This window comes from Giraffa tippelskirchi, chromosome 3 (genome assembly GCF_054371585.1).
Source record: "Giraffa tippelskirchi isolate mGirTip1 chromosome 3, T2T-mGirTip1v1.2.pri, whole genome shotgun sequence".
NCBI classification, from domain to species: domain Eukaryota; kingdom Metazoa; phylum Chordata; class Mammalia; order Artiodactyla; family Giraffidae; genus Giraffa; species Giraffa tippelskirchi.
In genome coordinates this window covers 25,083,644-25,104,588 of record NC_137277.1, presented here as the reverse complement: position 1 = coordinate 25,104,588, position 20,945 = coordinate 25,083,644, and the positions used below count along the sequence as shown (strand labels likewise).

Here is a 20,945-nt window from a genome sequence, read left to right as displayed (position 1 = left end):
AGGGATGGAACGCAATGTCCCTTCCAACGGAAGCTCCAAAGTCCTAACCACTGGACCACCGAGGAATTCCCGAGGTGACAGTGATGACATAGTCCCTGCCTATGATAGATACTAGGCACAAACGCTTTATTTACGTGGTACCATTTATTCGTCACAACAACCCTAAGAGACCAGTGCAGTTACTAGCCCCACTTTTAGGACGGGGAAGCTGAGGCGAAGTAGGGTGATCAGCTGAGTGGAAGAGCTGGGATTTGAACGGAGTCTGGGTGACTCGGAAGCCCCTGACGAGTGGTGCAGTTTCTGTCCCTTGGACGCGGAGCCCCCAAGCCGGCCAGACTTCATCTTGTTGGCCCGAGTTGATAAAAAAAAAAAAAAAGGTGGGGGGAGCCTCTCCGTGGAGAAGAGCAACGTTTTTTCCCGTGGCATCCGCACTTCCCTTCTCCTGCGAGGGTCACCTGCCCCGGGCTGTGGGAGCCCGTCCTTGCACCGCGTCTTTCCCAATCTCTGTGACACTTCTTGGTGGGTAAACGGAGCTCCCTCTCCACCAGAAAGAATAAAATCCCCGCGCCCCCCTCTAGCCTCCCTACGACCGCGGCCTCTCACTTTCCGCCCTATTGAAACCGTATCCATCCTAGTCCACGAGCCTCACAACCTCCCCCGCAGCTCACACTTGAGTTCGCGGAGATCAGTCTTGCCCCGCCTCCACCGCGCTCAGCACTCCACACCCCCGCCCCACCGGAACTGTGCTGGCAAAAGATCAGGGGAGGAAAGCTGCAGTTGGTCAAGTCCCTCTAACATCCTTGTACAGCCACTTAATGCCTGTGTCTGGAAGAATCTGGTGGATTTCAGGTGAAATTAGCATTTGCCCATCCCTTTTCAGCCAGGTGCGGTGCTGGGCGGCTCCCTGTGGTTCACCTCAAGTGTGATTGGATTGTATTTTAGTATGATCCAGTAGATAAATCACGAACATAACCTTGTTTTAAACTAGACAAAACAATGGCATTATTAATGCCATTGCAAAATGACCAATTTTCTGTCCATATAAGTTCCAAAAAGGAATTTAAGACAGACATAAAATCAAACAAACCCAGACAATCAGTGAAACCCAAAAAGGCTGGGAAGAGATCTACAACCAGAGAGATCTACAGCCTTGGTGGAGGTGAGTCCCAAATTCAGCTCAGAGCTTCTCAGTTCAGTTCAGTCGCTCAGTTGTGTCCGACTCTTTGCGACCCCATGAATTGCCGCACGCCAGGCCTCCCTGTCCATCACCAACTCCTGGAGTCTACCCAAACCCTTGTCCATCGAGTCGGTGATGCCATCCAGCCATCTCATCCTCTGTCGTCCCCTTCTCCTCCTGCCCCCAATCCTTCCCAGCATTAGGGTCTTTTCCAGTGAGTCAGCTCTTTGCATGAGGTGGCCCAAGTATTGGAGTTTCAGCTTCAACATCAGTCCTTCCAGTGAACACCCAGGACTGATCTCCTTTAGGATGGACTGGTTGGATCTCCTTGCAGTCCAAGGGACTCTCAAGAGTCTTCTCCAACACCACAGTTCAAAAGTTCAGAGCTTCTCAGCAGCCAGCAAAAAAGAGAAACCCTGCTAGAGGGAGTTCTGGAGGGGCTCTTGCAGATAACTTTCCTACCAGCGTTGCAGGAAGGGGGCTCCTCGCAGGGGCCGAAAATAGACTCTTGTCTAACACTTGGAAATGAATTGTCAGAGGAGACAGTACATGCTGACAAAGCCAGAGATTTTATTGGGGAGGAGCGCCCAGGCGGAGAGCTGTAGGATAAGGGAACCCAGAAGAACTTCTCTGCCTGGCAGCTCAACTCTCAGTCGCTCAGCTTGCAGTTTTGGTTTTTGGTAAGGTGGTTAGTTTCCGGGTTGTCTTTGGCCAATCATTCTGACTCAGAGTCCTTCCTATTGGCGCAAGCATTGCTCAGTCAAAATGGGTGCCAGAGAGAAGGGTTCTGGGAGGTGGTAGGGCACATAGTGTTTCCTTTTGACCTTTGTGGAACTCTTCTGGTTGGTGGTGGCTTATTAATTTCCAGTTCCTTTCCAGAATCTCCTATCTTAAAATAACTCATGCAAATTGTTACTATGGTGCCTGGCCAGGGTGGGTGGTTTCAGTCAGCGTGCTTCCCCTTAGCAGAAATAGCTGTAAACCGGATGCTATGATTTCCTGGACAAGACTAATCAGCAAGACATTGTAGCACTTGCAGATACATGGAGTAAAAACACCCCATTGTTTACCAAGGGCTTTCACTGTACTCCTTAATTCTACTCAACTCTCATAATGTACCGCTTTGCAGTTGTGAAGACCCAGCTTGGGATAGATTTCACAACTTGTTCAAACTTTTGTTGCCAGCGTCTGAGTGAAGATTTGCACCCTGGAGTTGTATCTCTAAGGTCAGTGCTCTGTACCGCACCTGCCCCCTAGTTCTATCTAAGAGGGGAGCTATTCTGAACTTAGACACAAAAGTGAAAGTGTCTGACTTTTTGCGAGCCCTTGGACTGTAGTCTGCCGAGCTCCTCTGTCCATAAAATTCTCCAGGCAAGAATACTGGAGTGGGTTGCCATTTCCTTCTCCAGGGGATCTTCTCAACCTAGGGATGGAACCCAGGTCTCCTGCATTGCAGGCATATTCTTCACCACCTAAGCCACAAGGGAAGCCCGACTTGGAGATGGGACCAGGTTTATTTAGCGATGACTCTTGCCTCACAGAAGTATTGTTGAAACTGAGCAGGACCCTGTGGAATCCTCCTGGGCACAAAAGCCTTTTGGAGTCCCCCATTTCTTTCTTTTCTTTCTTTTTAATTTTTAATTATTTTATTTTATCAGAGTATAGTTCATTAGGTTCCTTGTTTCTTATTTGCAGGATAAAGTCTTCAGCCTCTTGATCTTCCTTCAGTACCAAAGGACAGATTCAAACAAGGAAATAGGGAATGCAAAAACAAAGGAGGAACAATCAAGAAACTATAGTGCTGGATGAACAAGGTCCTGGTTCCTCCTCAGGGAATATTCATAACAATTACCTTTGAGGTCTACCGGAACTAAGTCCCCACCCAGGTGAAGTTGCAGATGGTAACTGCAGCCATAAAATAAAAAGACGCTTACTCTTTGGAAGAAAAGTTATGACCAACCTAGACAGCATATTAAAAGGCAGAGACATTACTTTGCCAACAAAGCTCTGTCTAGTCAAGGCTATGGTTTTTCCAGTAGTCATGTATGGACGTGAGAGTTGGACTATAAAGAAAGCTGAGCACTGAAGAATTGATGCTTTTGAATTGTGGTGTTGGAGAAGACTCTTGAGAGTCCCTTGGACTGCAAGGAAATCCAACCAGTCCAACCTAAAGGAAATCAGTCCTGAATATCCATTGGAAGGACTGATGCTGAAACTGAAACTCCAGAACTTTGGCCACTTGATGCAAAGAGCTGACTCATTTGAAAAGACCCTGATGCTGGGAAAGATTGAGGGCAGGAGGAGAAGGGGATGACAGAGGATGAGATGGTTGGATGGCATCACCAACTCAATGGACATGAGTTTGAGTAAACTCCGGGAGTTGGTGATGGACAGGGAAGCCTGGCGTGCTGCAGTCCATGGGGTCGCAAAGAGCCGGACATGACTGAGCAACTGAACTGAACTGAACTGAACAAGTGAAGGTGGTAACTTCAGAGTGAACCCAAGATTCTGCTGTCCTCCAGGGTTCTTGACCTTCTCCTATCAATAGAAATTGATAAAAGATCAGATAAGAAATTCAGGCAAGGCTTTATTGGGACCCCTGGAGAAGGAAATGGCAACCCACTCCAGTATTCTTGCCTGGAGAATCCCAGGAACGGCAGAGCCTGGTGGGCTGCCGTCTATGGGGTCGCACAGAGTCAGACACGACTGAAGTGACTTAGCAGCAGCAGCAGCTGCAGTAGGGGAGAATGGAAAACAAGTAACAAGTTACCTTGCTCCTTCCATATAAGGAACGACCTGGTTCCTTATTTGGGGTGAGGGTAGAGGTGTGTCTAGGGGGTCAAGCCTGAGGGTTGGCTTAGATGGTTTGCCCACCCCTTTGGCAGTGTTGAGTGCAGGGCATGCACATTACCCTACTTTTGCTTCCAGTTCTTCAGAAGTGGCAGTTGGGTTTTTTGGTTTGCTTTTTTTTTTTTTTGTCTTTTTATATCTTGTTGTCCATAACTTCCCCCAAGCATGCATGCTGTTAGTTTTATTCTCTTATAATTTAGTTTCTTTGTATTTTGTTGCTTGAGACATTTGCCCAGGTGCAAGCCCTGCAGCAAAGGGTCCCGGGTCCCAAGTCCCAGCCTCTCAATTCCTGTAACACCAACCTTTTACCTCACCACCAGCCAATCAGAAGTAAGTCACAAACTCTGCAGCATTCACTCCAAATTTTTTCTATAAAAACTTTTCCCTGAACGCTTTTGGGAAGTTTAGGATTTTTGAGCACGAGCTGCTCTTTCTCCTTGCTTGGCCCTGAAATAAATGTTTCTTTCCTCCAAACTCCAAAGTCTCAGTTTGGCCTCATTGTGCACTGGACACAAGAACTTCTATTCAGTAACATTGTGACCTGTGATTTTGGCTCCAGCATACATTCTCTGTGGTTGGCAGGAAGGGAAAGTTACCTAAGTAAGGATGTTTGCTCTTTTTCAGCTTAATTTAGCCAGGGGCTTAAACACCAGTTCTCCATGGCAAAGTCTGGCTGTGGTCCCTTGGGTGTCTAGACCCAGAGCCAAGCAGTGTTTGCTGCTGCCCTGAGAGGTGAAGAAAGAGCCCATCCAGGCTACCTGGAGCCCTGACGGGTGACCAGGTCTGAGCACATCTTACTCCATGCTGTCCTGAGGGTAGCCTCTCCCAGGATGACATGAGGCTTTCTCATGGTGGCCGGGGTTGCTATTTTACCGCCGTGACAAGACCTCCACTTCTCCCTATCTGTAGGCCCATTTCTGGCAGCACTTTGATAAATTAGCAAGTTCTTAAGTCATTTGGACCTCCTCTGTGCTTGGTTATTCCAGCCACTTCCAGTGCCCAATCTACGCACCACCATCACTGGTGTCACTGGGCCAGAGACCAAACTCTGTTGTTTTTTTTTTCTTTTTTAGTTAAGTGTGGGTGATTTATAATCTTGTGATAATCACTGTTGTACAGAAAATTGACACGTTTATATACACAAACTCTTTATCTTTGACAATCGAGCTTTTATCTGTTTGGATCTGAGATGCATCCAGAAGATCCTGATGCCATATCTAAGCCTCCTGAAAAGTGTTCTTGGAAGGTTGATTAAACCAGCTCTGCATCCTGGTCCAGTGAGTCAGCCAACAGGAAGAGTGCTCAGGGGAGAAGTCAAATGAAGTCAAATATAGTTGATGTACAGTATTATGTTAGTTTCAGGTGCACAACTTCATAGTGATTTGACATCTGCATATATTATGAAATGCTCACTGCAGTAAGAGTAGAAACTATCTGTCCCACATACAAGGATATTACAGTGTTATTGACCACATTCCTTTTGCTGTATAATACATCCCCTGGCTTATTTATTTGTAACTGGAGATTTTCTGTTCACCTATTTCACACACAACCCTGAAACCCTCCCCTCTGGCAATCACCCATTTGTTCTCTGTATCTATGAATCTGTTTTTGTTTTCCTTGCCTGTTTGTTTTATTTTTTAGATTCTAGATATTAGTGAGATCATATGGTGTTTGTTTTTCTCTTTCTGACATTTAACTCAAGCATAGATTCATCTATGTTGATGCAAAAGGGTAAGATTTCTTCTTTTTATGGCTGAGTAATATTCCATTGTATATATATATATACACCACATTTTCTTTATCCATTTGTCTATCAGTGGACAGTTAAGAAAGTCAAGTGATTTCAGACACCCTACCAAAGGGCTTCCCTGGTGGCTCAGCTGGTAAAGAATCCACCTGCAATGTGGAAGACCTGGGTTTGATCCCTGGGTTGGGAAGATCCCCTGGAGAAGGAAACAGCTACCCACTCCAGTACTCTGGCCTGGAGAATTCCATGGATGTATAGTCCATGGGGTCACAAAAAGTCAGAGATTTTCACTTCACTTCACCAAAGTGCTGGTGCCTGGTAGCCACTGCTTAGCTCCGGAGGAGTGGGACCATATCTTTCTTATTTTTCAACTTCCAGAACTTTGCACACCTGAGAGTAAGCTCTGTTCTTCGACAGAGGGGATGATTGCCTTGAGTGGTGGGATTGTTTTCTCATCCACATAGTCACTGGCCCTTCCACTTCCCCAAATCTAGTCCTTGCTGATGCTCAATAAATGTATGTTGAAATTTAAAAAAAAAAAAAAAAAAGATGGGGAAAGAGTCAGCTGTTCAACGGACTGAAGGAACAGGAACAAAACTCCCTGGTGTTGGTTTGCAAACTGGCCCCTGTACGAGGAATTCAAGGAGAGATTGAAGAAAGATGCAGACCCTCCAGATTGGTAGGTGGCAATTTTAATAAGCAGTAGAATTTACAAGGCTTGTCTTGAGTAGCAGCAAGACAGGTTGATCTCAGCATCCATTTGCCAGAATCTAAAGATTATATAGAGGCCTTAATAGGGATCAATCACATATATTGTTGTTTATTTATTTATTGGCTGAGCTGAGTCTTCATTGCTGTGTGCAGGCTTTTTCTCGTTGTAGCAAATGGGGGCTACTCTTCCTTGTGGTGCATGAGCTTCTCATTGCGCCGGCTTCTCTTGTTGTAGAGCATGGGCTGTAGGAGCTCAGGCTTCAATAGTTGCAACACATGGGCTCAGTAGTTGCAGCATGAGGGCTCTAGACCATGGGTTCAGTAGTTATGGCGCTTGGGCTTAGTTGCCCTGTGGCATCTTCCTGGACCAGGGAACGAACCCGTGTCAACCGCATTGGCAGGTGGATGCCTAACCACTGGACTACCAGGAAAGTCCACATATAGCATTGTTGATGGTCTCAACAACACCTTACTCTCTCAAGGCTATGTCCTTGGAATGGCTCCCACTGAAGGAATAGTGTACAGAGTGTATTTTCCAAGGATAGGGCAGGAGGCAAGGAGTCTCCGATTGCCTGGGTCTAGCTCAAGGGCTGGCCTGTGGCCACATCTTCTTGATTATCTTCTCCAACACCTGGCTTGCCATAATCTCAAGGAAAAGGAAGTGGTGTCATTTTCTGGAAAATAAGAATTAAGCTCTGAATGTGCAGGATTGGGCTCTCTTCAGATTGTGCTAGGACCTTGGGGAGCCTCGAACGTTGTTCAAGCTCTCCCATGCTATTCCTTCTCCTAAAAAGACTCCTCCAAAAACAGGGAACATTACCACTTCTGTTTCCCTCTCCAATGTATGCCATAGCTCCTAGCATAGGAGCTGGCTCATAGTTAATATTCAAAGACTACCTGATGGAGAAAGAAATTAATGCATTTTGTTTTACCGTTTGATGCTCAGAACAGTCTCGGACCTTCAGCGTTGTTTGCTTCATTTTCACATGAAGAAAGTGAACTCAGAGACTTGTGAGAAGAGTCAGAGGGGATGGATCTGTTGGATCTAAAGCCCTACACCTCCTCCGCTGCCTGTGTAGGAGGGAGGGTCCAGGTTAGTGAGTATGGGAATAACACGGAAGAGATAGAAAAGTCAGGAAAGACCAGGTCCAAGTCTGAACAGTGAAGCAAGGATACTGCCTTGCTGACTTTAGCCTGAACTTGACAGTCAAGAATTGCATCTCTTGGATGAAACTGGAGCCCATTATACAGAGTGAGGTAAGCCAGAAAGAAAAACACCAATACAGTATACTAATGCATATATATGGAATTTGAAAAATGGCAACGATAACCCTATATGCGAGACAGAATAAGAGACACAGATGCATAGAACAGTCTTATGGACTCTGAGGGAGAAGGTGAGGTGGGACGTTCTGGGAGAATAGCATTGAAACATGTATATTGTCATATGTGAAACAGAACACCATTCCATGTTCGATGCATGAGACAAATGCTCAGGACTGGGGCAATGGGATGGCCCAGAGGGATGGAATGGGGAGGGAGGTGGGAGGGGGGTCCAGGAAGGGGAACACATGTAAACCCATGGCTGATTCGTGTCAATGTATGGCAAAAACTACTACAATATTGTAAAGTAGTTAGCCCCCAACTAAAATAAATAAATTTATTTAATAAAAAAAAAAATTTGCATCTCTGTGAATTCCCTAGCCATCCAGCAGTTAGGACTCCTCTCTCTCACTGCTAAGGGCTCAGGGTTCAATCCCTGATCGGAAACTAAAATCTTACAAACTGCTCACAAGTTCGTGGTGCAGCCAAAAAAGGGGGGAAAAAAAGTACCTCATTGATGAGGAGTTAAGCAAAAGGAGCACAGACTTAAAAGGCTATGGATTTCTTCTCGGTTATCTTCTGAATTGTCCAGATGCCTTCAAGAGGCAGTAGAGTATACTAGTTAAAAGGTGAATTCGAGAGTCTTACTTGCTCCTGTCCCCTACCTGCTGTGTGAACTTGGACAAGTTATTTAACATCTCTGTGCCTCAGTACCCGCAGCTGTTAAAATTTAGATGATAATAGCACCTGCTTCATGAGATCGTTTTAAGAATTCAGTCAGTCAGTCCATGTAAAGTGCCTCAGACAGTGCTTGGAAAGTGATACTCTCATAGGAAGTGTTGGCAATTATTATTCGAAGGGTACCTTTTGTGCTTTGAAGTCTCTTTGTAATTACTAGGGTTTAAGTTACTTTTTTAAATTTTTACTTATTTTTTTATTAAAGTACAATTGATTTATAGTATTGTGTTAATTACTGCTGTACAGTAAAGTGACTTAGTTATACACATATATACAGTCTTTTTCATTTTTTTTTTCCATTATGGTTTGTCACAGGATATCAAATACCCTGTGCTCTACAGTAGAACCTTGTTTATTCAATTCTGTTAGGTAGTTAGAATAGAAAAAGGAGTTCAAAATGGCGGTGGCTAAAAGACAGACAATAAAAGGGGGAAAGCCCATGGAAAGGGAGCAAAGGAAAAATCCAAGGGCTGGAGTGAGAACCTCAGGTGAAACAAACATGCCCCCTTTCTGATTGATGATGGGTGCTAGCCCTAATTTGCAGAGGGCAGGCTCCGGATTGGGGGCTGGTGGGGAGGAGGTAAAACATATGAAAAGAGGGAGCCAAGATGGGTTGAGGTCTCTCCTGCAGGGTCGGCTCGCCTTCACGCCTTGGGAATACACTTTCTTTACCAATAAAACTCTGAACTTGAACTGGGCTGGAGGACAGCCTCCTGGACCCATGCATAACCTGAACTCCCAGGTAAGTGGCCTTTGTCTGGACCATCTGTGCCTTAGCGTGGGAAACTTGATATTCTCTCTCTTCCAAAAAGTTTAGAACCTGAATTACATGTTGTTGCAATTTTTTCTTATCTGGAGACCAGATTAGTAGGTCATCTACATACTGTAATATTTTCCCATTAGGTCCCAGGTCCAGATATAGGAGATCCTGGCTAAGTGCCTGTTCAAGTAGGTGGGGGCTATCTCTGAACCCCTGAGGTAACACTGTCCAAGTCACTTATTGGTGTTTTTCTACTGGAACTTTCCACTTGAAGGCAAAAAGGCACTGGGATTCTTTAGCCAGTGGTATCCAAAAGAATAAGTCCTTAAGTGGCAGTAAACCACTTGGCACTGCGTGTGATTTCTCCCAAGATTACATAGGGATTGGGTACTGTGGGATGGAGGGGGACTACAGCTTCATTTATTATCTGGAGGTCTTGAACCATTCGCCAGGTCCTGTCCTTTTTCTTTACAGGGAGGATTGGAGTGTTATATGGTGAATTGGTGGGGACCAATAGCCCACAGGCAAGGAATTTATTGATTAGAGGCTGTAGTCTTTCCCAAGGTTCTCTTCTGGGCAGGTATTGTTTCCAATTTGGAAACCGAGTGGGATCTGGGAGGACAATGATAACCGGTCAGCTTGGTGGGCTCATCCAGGAGTTCCCTAGTCCCACACTTGGGGGTTAATTTTGTCCTCCCATGGTTTCTGGTCCCTCTCTATTGGAGGGTGTAACAGTTTCCTCAGTAGTAACCAGGAGCTACAGGACTCTTAGGGGCTGAAAAGCTTCCCATCACAAGGGGTGGTCCCTAGCTTAGTGAGTATATCTCTTCCCAATAAGGGAGTAGAACACTCAGGGACCACCAGATATTGGTGGGAAAATATCTGTCCATCTCAGCAACAAAGAAATGCTCGGGTGGAACTTTTTGTAATTGTTTTTCCTGTAGTATCCAAATGGTACAGGTTTGGAGGGAGAAGGCTCTGGAGTAGGAGGTCAGGACAGAGTAGGTAGCCCCTGTGTCAAACAAGAAATTCTCAGACCTACCGGCCACATCTAGTTGCACCCTTGGCTCCAGCCCCATGATGGTTATCTGTTACAGGTGGGCTGGCTGGAGCGGGTTGTTTCAGTCCCATTGAACCATCATGAGGAGAAGCTTGGCACTTGGCCCGAGGCTTTGGGTCCCCGGGGCAGAGTGCCACCCAATGCCCCAATTGATGGCATTTGTAGCAAGCTGTTATAAAAGGTATTGGTGGCTGTCTGGACCATTTTGTCTAAAGAGGCAGCAGGGTCCTGTTGCTGTAGCTGTTGAAACTTTATCCTTATGTCTGATGCACATTGGGACAGGAATTTGTCCTTTAAAATCACCTGTCCCTCATAAGAGTCTAAGTACAGGTTGGTAAACTTTTGGAGGGCCTCCTTCAGCCTTTCCAGAAAGGCAATGGTGTTCTCCATGGGCTCCCAAGTTATTGCTGAGACCTGGGCATAGCTGCTTTTAGTCCTGCCTTTACACAGACCAGAAAATGATCCCTTTCCCAGATGTGTTCAGGGTCATTACAGTTCCATTTGGGATCTGAGGAGGGGACTGCAGTTTCCCCCACCAGATTATTTATCGCTTATCATGTGAAGCCCCGTAGTATACTTTTGGGCTTCTTTAAGACCCTAGCATACTCAGGGTCAGGTAAAGTTTGACTAAATATGACCATGATGTCCTTCCACATCAAGTTAAAGGCCAAGGTAATGTGTTGGAATATATCTAGATATTTGCCTGGGTCATCTGTATAGCTTCCCAGGTCTTGCTTGATCTGTCTTAATTCTAAGAGGAAGAAGGGCTTGTGGACCTGGGTCAGTCTGAATTCCCCTCCAGTTTCAACTAAGGGACATACTTCAGTCAGTTTTTGTGGAGGGGCTGCTCCCAGATATGGGGGTAACTTTGGATACAATGAGGAAGGAGCATGAGGCAACTCAGGAGCCGTGGGAGGTGAGCCTTCATGGGGGGCTTTCTTCTCTTGCTTGCGCCTAACACCACTTGTTTAGTAGTCTCGCTTTTAGGGCATACATCAATCCCACACTTAAGACAGAGTTCCTTTATTTCCTTTAGCGGAAAGAAAATTTGGACATAGGGGATCTCTGTCCATTCTCCTTGCTATTTGCAGAATAAGACTAACAGCAGGATGGTACTGTAATTTAAACTCTCCTCTTCAGTCCAGTGCTCCTCATCCCCCAGAGGATACTGTGGCCACACAGCGGCACAAAAAAGAATTTCAAGCAACTTCACCTTAGAGGGTTGAACAGTTGTCCAGTTATCAAGGAGGCATCTCAAGGGCGTCAGTTGGGAAGTGGATTGGTTATTTCCCATCTGAAAGACAGTGACAACAAGGATAAAACTAACAGGCTTCCTTTTATTTCTATGTGTGGACTTTCTTAGGGTGAGGATTTTTGAAGCTTATCCTACCCAATACTGTTGCAAGCTAAGAGCTGGTTGTCCCCGGGTCAGAGTGCAGATCCCCAAGCAGGTTGAGGCAGGTCAACCTCCTGGGATCCCCGGGCTGGAGTTGGGCATCCCCAAGGTCTCCAGCATGACTAGTGCTGAGTAGGGTTAAGGAGTTGTAATCCTGACTCATCGCCGGTTTGTCCACCCTGGATGGGAATAGATAGCATGATGTAAAGGAATCCAAGCCTGTGCCCTGAGACTGGGAACCTGGCAAAATAGCTGCAGGCCTAATTCTCTTATCACTCTGAGGGAATGTATGTCACTGATTTTCTCCCCTAGTCCTCCATAAGAACAGTTTAGTGTCTCCAATGGTTAACATTTCATTGTGACAGGCCCACTCTAGGTAATAACAGAAGTAATGATAAAGGCCACGTGCTGTGTAGGGCCACCCAAGACGGACAGGTCATGGTGGAGAGTTCTCACAAAACATGGCCCATTGGAGAAGGGAATGACAAACCACTTCAGTATTCTTGCCTTGAGGACCCCATGAACAGCACGAAAAGGCAAAAAGATAGGACACTGAAAGATCAACTCCCCTGGTTGGTAGGTGCCAAATATACTACTGGAGATCAGTGGAGAAATAACTCCAGAAAGAATAAAGAGATGGAGCCAAAGGAAAAACATAACCCAGTTGTGGATGTGACTGGTGATAGAAGTAAAGTCCGATGCTGTAAGGAGCAACACTGCATAGGAACCTGGAATGTTAGGTCCATGAATCAAGGCAAATTGGAAGTGGTCAAACAGGAGATGGCAAAAATGAACGTCGACATTTTAGGAATCAGCGAACTAAAACGGACCGGAATGGGTGAATTTAACTCAGATGACTATTATATCTACTACTGTGGGAAAGAATCCCTTAGAAGAAATGGAGTACCCATCATAGTCAGCAGAAGAGTCTGAAATGCAGTATTTTGATGCAATCTCAAAAACGACAGAATGATCTCTGTTCATTTCCAAGGCAAACCACTCAATATCACAGTAATCTAAGTCTATGCCCTGACCAGTAATGCTGAAGAAGCTGAAGCTGAACGGTTCTATGAAGACCTACAAGACCTTATAGAATTAACACCCCAAAAAGATGTCCTTTTCATTACAGAGGACTGGAATGCAAAAAGAGGAAGTCAACATAGGTCTCTGACATAAATCTCAGCAGGATCCCCTATGACCCATCTCCCAGAGTAATGGAAATAGAAGCAAAAACAAACAAATGGGGCCTAATTAAACTTAAAAGCTTTTGCACAACAAAGAAAACTATAAGCAAGGTGAAAAGACAGCCTTCAGAATGGGAGAAAATAATAGCAAAAGAAGCAACTGACAAAGAACTAATCTCCAAAATATACAAGCAGCTCATGCTGCTCAATACCAGAAAAATAAACGACCCAACCAAAAAATGGGCCAAAGAACTGAACAGACGTTTCTCCAAAGAAGACATAAAGATGGCTAACAAACACATGAAAAGATGCTCAACATCACTCATTATCAGAGAAATGCAAATCAAAACCACAATGAGGTACCATCTCATGCCAGTCAGAATGGCTGCTATCAAAAAGTCTACAAACAATAAATGCTGGAGAGGGTGTGGAGAAAAGGGAACCCTCTTACACTGTTGGTGGGAATGCAAACTAGTACAGCAACTATGGAGAACAATGTGGAGATTCCTTAAAAAACTGGAAATAGAATTGCCTTATGACCCAGCAATCCCACTGCTGGGCATACTCACCAAGGAAACCAGAAGTGAAAGAGACATGTGTATCCAATGTTCATCGCAGCACTGTTTACAATAGCTAGAACATGGAAGCAACGTAGATGTCCACTGGCAGACGAATGGATAAGAAAGTCGTGGTACATATACACAATGGAATATTACTCAGATATTGAAAAGAATGCATTTGAGTCAGTTCTAATGAGGTGGACAAAACTGGAGCCTATTATACAGAGTGAAGTAAGTCAGAAAGAAAAACAACAATACAGTATATTAACACATATATATGGAATTTAGAAAGATGGTAACGATGACCCTACATGCGAGACAGCGAAAGAGACACAAATGTAAAGAACAGACTTTTGGACTCTGTGGGAGAAGGCGAGGGTGGGATGATTTGAGAGAATAGCATTGAAACATGTATATTACCATATGTGAAATAGATTACCAGTCCAGGTTCAATGCATGAGACAGGGCATTCAGGGCCGGTGCACTGGGGTGACCCTGAGGGATGGGATAGGGAGGGAGGTGGGAGGGGGGTTCATGAGGACACATGTACACCCATGGCTGATTTATGTCCATGTATGGCAAAATCACTACAATATTGTAAAGTAATTAGCCTCCAATTAAAATAAATAATTAATTTTTTAAAGTTATGACTAGAATTAAAATTTAAAATAAAACTATTAAATAAAAAATTTAAAGAAAGAGAGAAATACCCGGAGTAACAGGCAAATTTGGCCTTGGAGTACAGAATGAAGCAAAGGCTAATCGAGTTTTGCCAAGAGAACACACTGGTCATAGCAAACACCCTCTTCCAACAACACAAGAGAAGACTCTACACATAGACATCACCAGATGGTCAACATCAAAATCAGATTGATTATATTCTTTACAGCCAAGATGGAGAAGCTCTATACAGTCAGCAAAAACAAGACCTGGAGCTGACTGTGGCTCAGATCATGAACTCCTTATTGCCAGATTCAGACTTCAACTGAAGAAAGTAGGGAAAACCACTAGACGATTCAGGTATGACCTAAATCAAATCCTTTACAATTATACAGTGGAAGTGACAAATAGATTCAAGGGATTAGACAGAGTGCCTGAAGAACTATGGGCGGAGGTTCGTGACTTTGTGCAGGAGGCAGGGATCAAGACCATCCCCAAGAAAAAGAAATGCAAAAAGACAAAATGGTTGTCTGAGGAGGCCTTACAAATAGCTGTGAAAAGAAGAGAAGCAAAAGACAAAGGAGAAAAGAAAAGAAATACCCATTTGAATGCAGAGTTCCAAAGAATAGCAAAGAGAAATAAGAAAGCCTTCTTCAGTGATCAGTGCAAAGAAATAGAGGAAAACAACAGAATGGGAAAGACTAGAGATCTCTTCAAGAAAATTAGAGATACCAAAGGAATATTTCATGCAAAGATGGGTACAATAAAGGACAGAAATTGTATGGACCTAACAGAAGCAGAAGATATTAAGAAGAGGTGGCATGAATACACAGAAGAACTATACAAAAAAGATCTTCACAACAGATAATCATGATGGTGTGATCACTCACCTAGAGCCAGATATCCTGGAGTGTGAAGTCGAGTGGGCCTTAGGAAGCATCACTAGGAACAAAGCTAGTGGAGGTGATGGAGTTCCAGTTGAGCTATTTCAAATCCTAAAAGATGATGCTGTGAAAGTGCTGCTCTCAATATGCCAGCAAATTGGGAAAACTCAGCAGCAGCCACAGAACTGGAAAAAGTCAGTTTTCATTCCAATCCCAAAGAAAAGCAATGCTAAAAAATGCTCAAACTACTGCACAATTGCACTCATCTCACACACTAGTAAAGTAATGCTCAAAATTCTTCAAGCCAGGCTTCAACAGTACGTGAACCATGAACTTCCTGATGTTCAAGCTGGATTTAGAAAAGGCAGAGGAACCAGGGATCAAATTGCCAGCATCCGTTGGATCATCAAAAAAGCGAGAGAGTTCCAGAAAAACATCTGCTTTATTGACTATGTAAAAGCCTTTGAGAGCTGTGTGGATCACAACAAACTGTGGGAAATTCTTAAAGAGATGGTAATACCAGGCCACATGACCTGCCTCTTGAGAAACCTGTATGCAGGTCAGGAAGCAACAGTTAGAACTGGACATGAAACAACAGACTGGTTCCAAATAAGAAAAGGAGTACATCAAGGCTGTATATTGTCACCCTGCTTATTTAACTTATATGCAGAGGACATCATGAGAAACGCTGGGCTGGAGGAAGCACAAGCTGGAATCAAGATTGCCGGGAGAAATATCAATAACCTCAGATATGCAGATGACACCACTCTTATGGCAGAAAACGAAGAAGAACTAAAGAGCCTCTTGATGAAGGTGAAAGAGGAGAGTGAAAAGGTTGGCTTAAGCCTCAACATTCAGAAAACTAAGATCATGGCATCTGGTCCCATCACTTCATGACAAATAGATGGGGAAACAATGGAAACAGTGACAGACTTTATTTTGGGGGGCTCCAAAATCACTGCAGATGGTGAGTGCAGCCATGAAATTAAAAGATGTTTGCTCCTTGGAAGAAAAGTTATGACCAACCTAGATAGCATATTAAAAAGCAGAGACATTACTTTGCCAACAAAGGTCCATCTAGTCAAAGATATGGTTTTTCCAGTGGTCATGTATGGATGTGAGAGTTGGATTATAAAGAAAGCTGAGCGCTGAAGAATTGATGCTTTTGAACTGTGGTGTTGGAGAAGACTCTTGAGAGTCCCTTGGACTGCAAGAGATCCAAACCGTCTGTCCTAAAGGAAATCAGTCCTGAATATTCATTGGAAGGACTGATGTTGAAGCTGAATCTCGAATACTTTGGCCACCTGATGCAAAAGTTGTGTGGGTCATCAACTTTCTATTTCTGGAAGGTGTGTTCTTCTCGTGAGCCCTGTCCAGACCCACAATGTTGCCTCTGCAAGGCCCTTGGGAAGGAAATACTGGATAGTACCCAATCCCTTTAGAGATTAAGGCCTTCATCTCACGTGTTTCCTATGACATGTGCGATGGCTAAGGATAAAAGGCTTATGGAAGTTTCCTGATGAGAGAGACTGACTGGGGGAAACTGGGTCTTGTCCTGTTGGGCGGGGCTATGTCAGTAAATCTTTCATCCAATCTTCTTTTGATGGACGGGGCTGTATTCCCTCCCTGTTGTTTGACCTGACATAGAAATATGGTGTAGGTAATGAAGATAATGGCCACCTCCGTCAAAAGGTCCGGTGCACGCACTGCTGCACTCACTGCTGTCTCTGCCAGACTCCTGGACACTCACAGGCAAGTCTGGGTCAGTCTCTTGTGGGGTCACTGCTCCTTTCTCCTGGGTCCTGATGCATTTAAGATTTTATTTGTTCCCTCCAACGGACTGTTTCCCCAGTCCTGTGTAAGTTCTGGTAGCTCTTTGGTGGGATTAATGGTGACCTCCTCCAAGAAGGCTTATGCCGCACTGAAGTCTGCTGCACCCAGAGCCCCTGCCCCTGCGGCAGGTCACTGCTGGCCCTTACCTCTGCAGGAGACACTCAAACACTCAAAGGGATGTCTGGCTCAGTCTCTGTGGCATCTCCTGGTGTGCAGAGGTTTTGTTCGAGCCCTCCGAGTGTCTCTGGTGGGTATGGGGTTTGATTCTAAATGCGAATTTGCCCCTCCTACCATCTTTCTTGGGCTTCTCTTTTGCCCTTGGACGTGGGGTATCTTTTCTTGGTGGGATCCAGCATCCTCCTGTCGATGGTTGTTCAACAGTGAGTTGTAATTTTGGAGTTCTAGCAGGAGAAGATAAGCACATGTCCTTCTACTCTGCCATCTTGTGGTATTGCGGTATATCAAGATTGCTGGGAGAAATATCAATAATCTCAGATATACAGCTGAAACCACCCTTATGGCAGAAAGAGAAGAAGAACTAAAGAGACTCTTGATGAAAGTGAAAGAGGAGAGTGAAAAAGTTGGCTTAAAACTCAACAATCAGCGCTGCCTATCTCTGGCAGCCTGCGGTGGTTTAAGGGAGGTGGTGGGAAGCTGATGTTTGGTTGAATTCATCACTCTCATGGTCACTTGGGTTGTTCACAATCAAAATTAACAAAGCAGGAAAAAAAAAAACACCAAGATGTCTGTTGATCCAAAGGCCTATGAGGGTCAGCTCTTTGGCTTCACACCACAGACTTGCTTCCTTAGGATCTACATTGCCTTTCAATACTACCTGTTTGAGGTGATGCAGGCTGTTGAACAGGTTATTCTAAAGAAGCTGGATGGCATCCCAGACTGTGTGATTAGCCCAGTCCAGATTCGCAAGTGCACAGAAAAGTTTTTTTGCTTCATGACATTACGTTTTGATAATCTTTTTGGCAAAATGGAGCAGTTCTTCTTACAGTTGATTTGCAGATGCCCCCAAATGTCTTGGTTCCAGACGATAAATCTCAGGAGACACATTCTTATAGTGAGGAAGAATTCCACCTTCTCCAAAAAGAAATTGGACAGTTAAAGGAGAAGTATAAGACTGAATTATGCACTAAGCAAGCCCCTCTTGCAGAATTAGAAGAGCAAAAAGTTGTTCAGGCCAAACTCAAACAGACCTTGTCTTTGTTTGGTGAACTTGAAAATGTTGGCAGAGACCACGGGGCTAGTGATTTTAGGGAGAGTTTGGTGTTCCCGGTCCAGAACTCCAGAAAACTCCAGAATATCAGAAAGAATGTGGAAAAGGAAGGCAAATGATTGAAAATATCTTGATTTCTCAATAGAGAAAGGAGTTTCTCAGAAGGTGGACTGGTAAGAGATTTATATCAATGATATTCTTAAGCCTAGTGAACTGTATATTTTTGAGAGGGTTTCTTAGTTCACGCTTTCTTGTATTCCACATCTTCCTCTTTTTTGGTCCACTCCTGAAGCATCTATGCACTATGTTGAACCAATCTTTGAAGCATCTGTGCTTAGAGGTCTATAATGGATGGGAAGGGATTCTTGGTTCAATAAGAACTCATTTAGGGGCATGACTGAAGAAGTAAAGCTTTCCCTGGCTGTTCAAAGATATTCGTAAAAGTTGTACCTTGGTTGTGAGTCCTTTGTAACCTTGACTTTTTTACTTACTCTTTGGATGAAACGAAATGACACAAAGGTTAAGTGGGTGTCTTCTTTATTAACCAGCCACCACACTGTGGGACAGCTAACACAGCCTGCTTGTTCTTACCCAGTAACTTTTCTCATACGAGAAAGTTAATAACTAATTGAAAGAAGGAAGTAGCAGAAAAAACAACCATGACTTTTAGAAAGAAGAAAGAAGTTTTGTTTCTAAGATAAATCTTTGATGATGTTAGAGTTTAATGCCTTGGAGCCCAGCAATGGAAGACATTGGACAAAAAGGAAGATCTTACTGGCATAGAAGAGGAAGCCTGGAACATACTGAATTGCAAATATTATATTAACTGACTATTAGGTATATATACCATTTTTGGGGTCATACTTCAGTTAGTTTTAGAATCTACCTTGAACCTAATATTTAATTAACTTATTTATTCACACTCCTAGGAACTCTCAGTGGCAAATTTTAGCAGTATCTTGTGCTTAAATTCAATGGAATCTAATATTTCCTTTTGTAACTAATCCATGTAAAATGTTAGATCGCCCGTGGAAAGGGGAGAAATGGCAGTAACTGCTCTTAAGGTATTACTTGCCTTCCATGTCTTCCTAAAGAACAGAATTTGAAGTTTCTCCTTTGTATAGAAGTGTAACTTAGGGTATTCACATTTGCAATTAAATATTCATCAGTATAAGAAGCCTGTGTTTTACCTGCAATACAATTCTATACATTAAATATATATTTTTTAAAAAACAAAAACAAAAAAAACCTCAACATTCAGAAAACTAAGATCATGGAATCTGGTCCCATCACTTCATGGCAAATAGATGGGGAAACAGTGGAAACCGTGACAGACTTTATTTTTTTGAGCTCCAAAATCACTGCAGATGGTGACTGTAGCCATGAAATTAAAAGATGTTTGCTCTTTGGAAGAAAAGCTATGACAAACCTAGACAGCATATTAAAAAGCAGACACCTTGCCAACAAAGGTCTGTCTAGTCAAAACTATGGTTTTATCAGTAGTCATGTATGGACTTGAGAGTTAGACTATAAAGAAAGCTGAGCACTGAAGAATTGATGCTTTTGAACTGTGGTGTTGGAGAAGACTCTTGAGAGTCTCTTGGACTGCAAGGAGATCCAACCAGTCAATCCTAAAGGAAATCAGTCCTGAATATTCATTGAAAGGACTAATGCTGAAGCTGAAACTCCAATACTTTGGCCACCTGATATGAAGAGCAGACTCACTGGAAAAGACCCTGATGCTGGGAAAGATTGAAGGCAGGAGGAGAAGGGGATAACAGAGGATGAGATGGTTGGATGGCATCACCAACTCAATGGACATGAGTTTGAGTAAACTCCAGGGGTTGGTGATGGACAGGGAAGCTTGGCATGCTGCAGTCCATGGGGTCACAAAGAGTCAATCACGACTGAGTGACTGACTGATCCACCCAATACTTTGCAGACAGTGGCATAGATAGAGGGAGGAGCTGAAGGATGAAAGGAAAAAGCAATGGGAAGAACGTGCTGAGAAATCCCCTTCATAACCTGCCAGGAAAACAGCTAAATGTCTAACCTGTGCCCACAGTTTTCATTGGCCTGATCCTTGGTACAAGGGAGATTAAGGACAGAAGAATCTTCACCTGCTTGGGCAACAGCTACTGGGGCATAGGGGAGAGTGGACATGCCAGGGAGTAGCCCCTGCTAGAATCCCTCAGTTACATCCACAACCGCTCACTTGTTCGGAGGGGGTTGGAGGAGACAAGAAATGAGAGATTGTGAAGGAATTAAGATTTTGATAGCCATATGTCCTTCCAGCCATAGGGGCAAGGGCCTCCTACCTTAAGCAGAGGTCTTCTGGATTCTGAGACTGAGCCTCGTGAGCTTTCTGAAGCATTTGTTTTTGCTGTGCTGGTTTCCAGAATGCAGGGTCTCTCATCACTTCCATTGTGTTGGGTTTCCATCACGTTAGGCTCCCACCACGTGAGCTTTCACCGAGTTGGGCTTCTGCTGTGCTTGGCCCCGCCTCAGTGGGGGGGAGCCTAGGTTTCTTTGGCCAGGTTATATCGGAGTCACAGCACTAGGTATGTCGGGGAGTGCATAATTTCCTCAGTTCAGTCTCACCACAAGATTTGAAACGATGGACCAGTCTTACAGCCCAGTTACAGCTCAGAGTTTTATTTAGTAAAGTACATCCCTGAGGGGTGAAGGCAGGCCAACCCTGTGCCCATCTTGGCTCCCTCTTCTCATATGTTTTGTCTCCTCCCCCTCCCCAGCTTGCTCAATGCAAATTAGGGCTAGCACCCATCATTGATCAGGAAAGGGGAGTGTTTATTTCACTTGAGGTTCTCACT

At 44.2% G+C, this 20,945-nt stretch overlaps 1 long non-coding RNA gene and 1 pseudogene across 1 annotated transcript; both read left to right on the top strand.

Moving 5' to 3' along the window:
• The first annotated feature begins 2,173 nt into the window (after positions 1 to 2,173).
• Positions 2,174 to 4,501, top strand: LOC145542846 (uncharacterized). Its single transcript, XR_014080187.1, has 2 exons — positions 2,174 to 2,403; positions 2,873 to 4,501. It is a non-coding gene; the product is annotated as an uncharacterized LOC145542846 (long non-coding RNA).
• Positions 4,502 to 17,628: 13,127 nt separating this feature from the next.
• LOC145540901 (protein MIS12 homolog pseudogene) lies at positions 17,629 to 18,248 on the top strand (annotated as a pseudogene).
• The last annotated feature ends 2,697 nt before the right edge of the window (positions 18,249 to 20,945 follow it).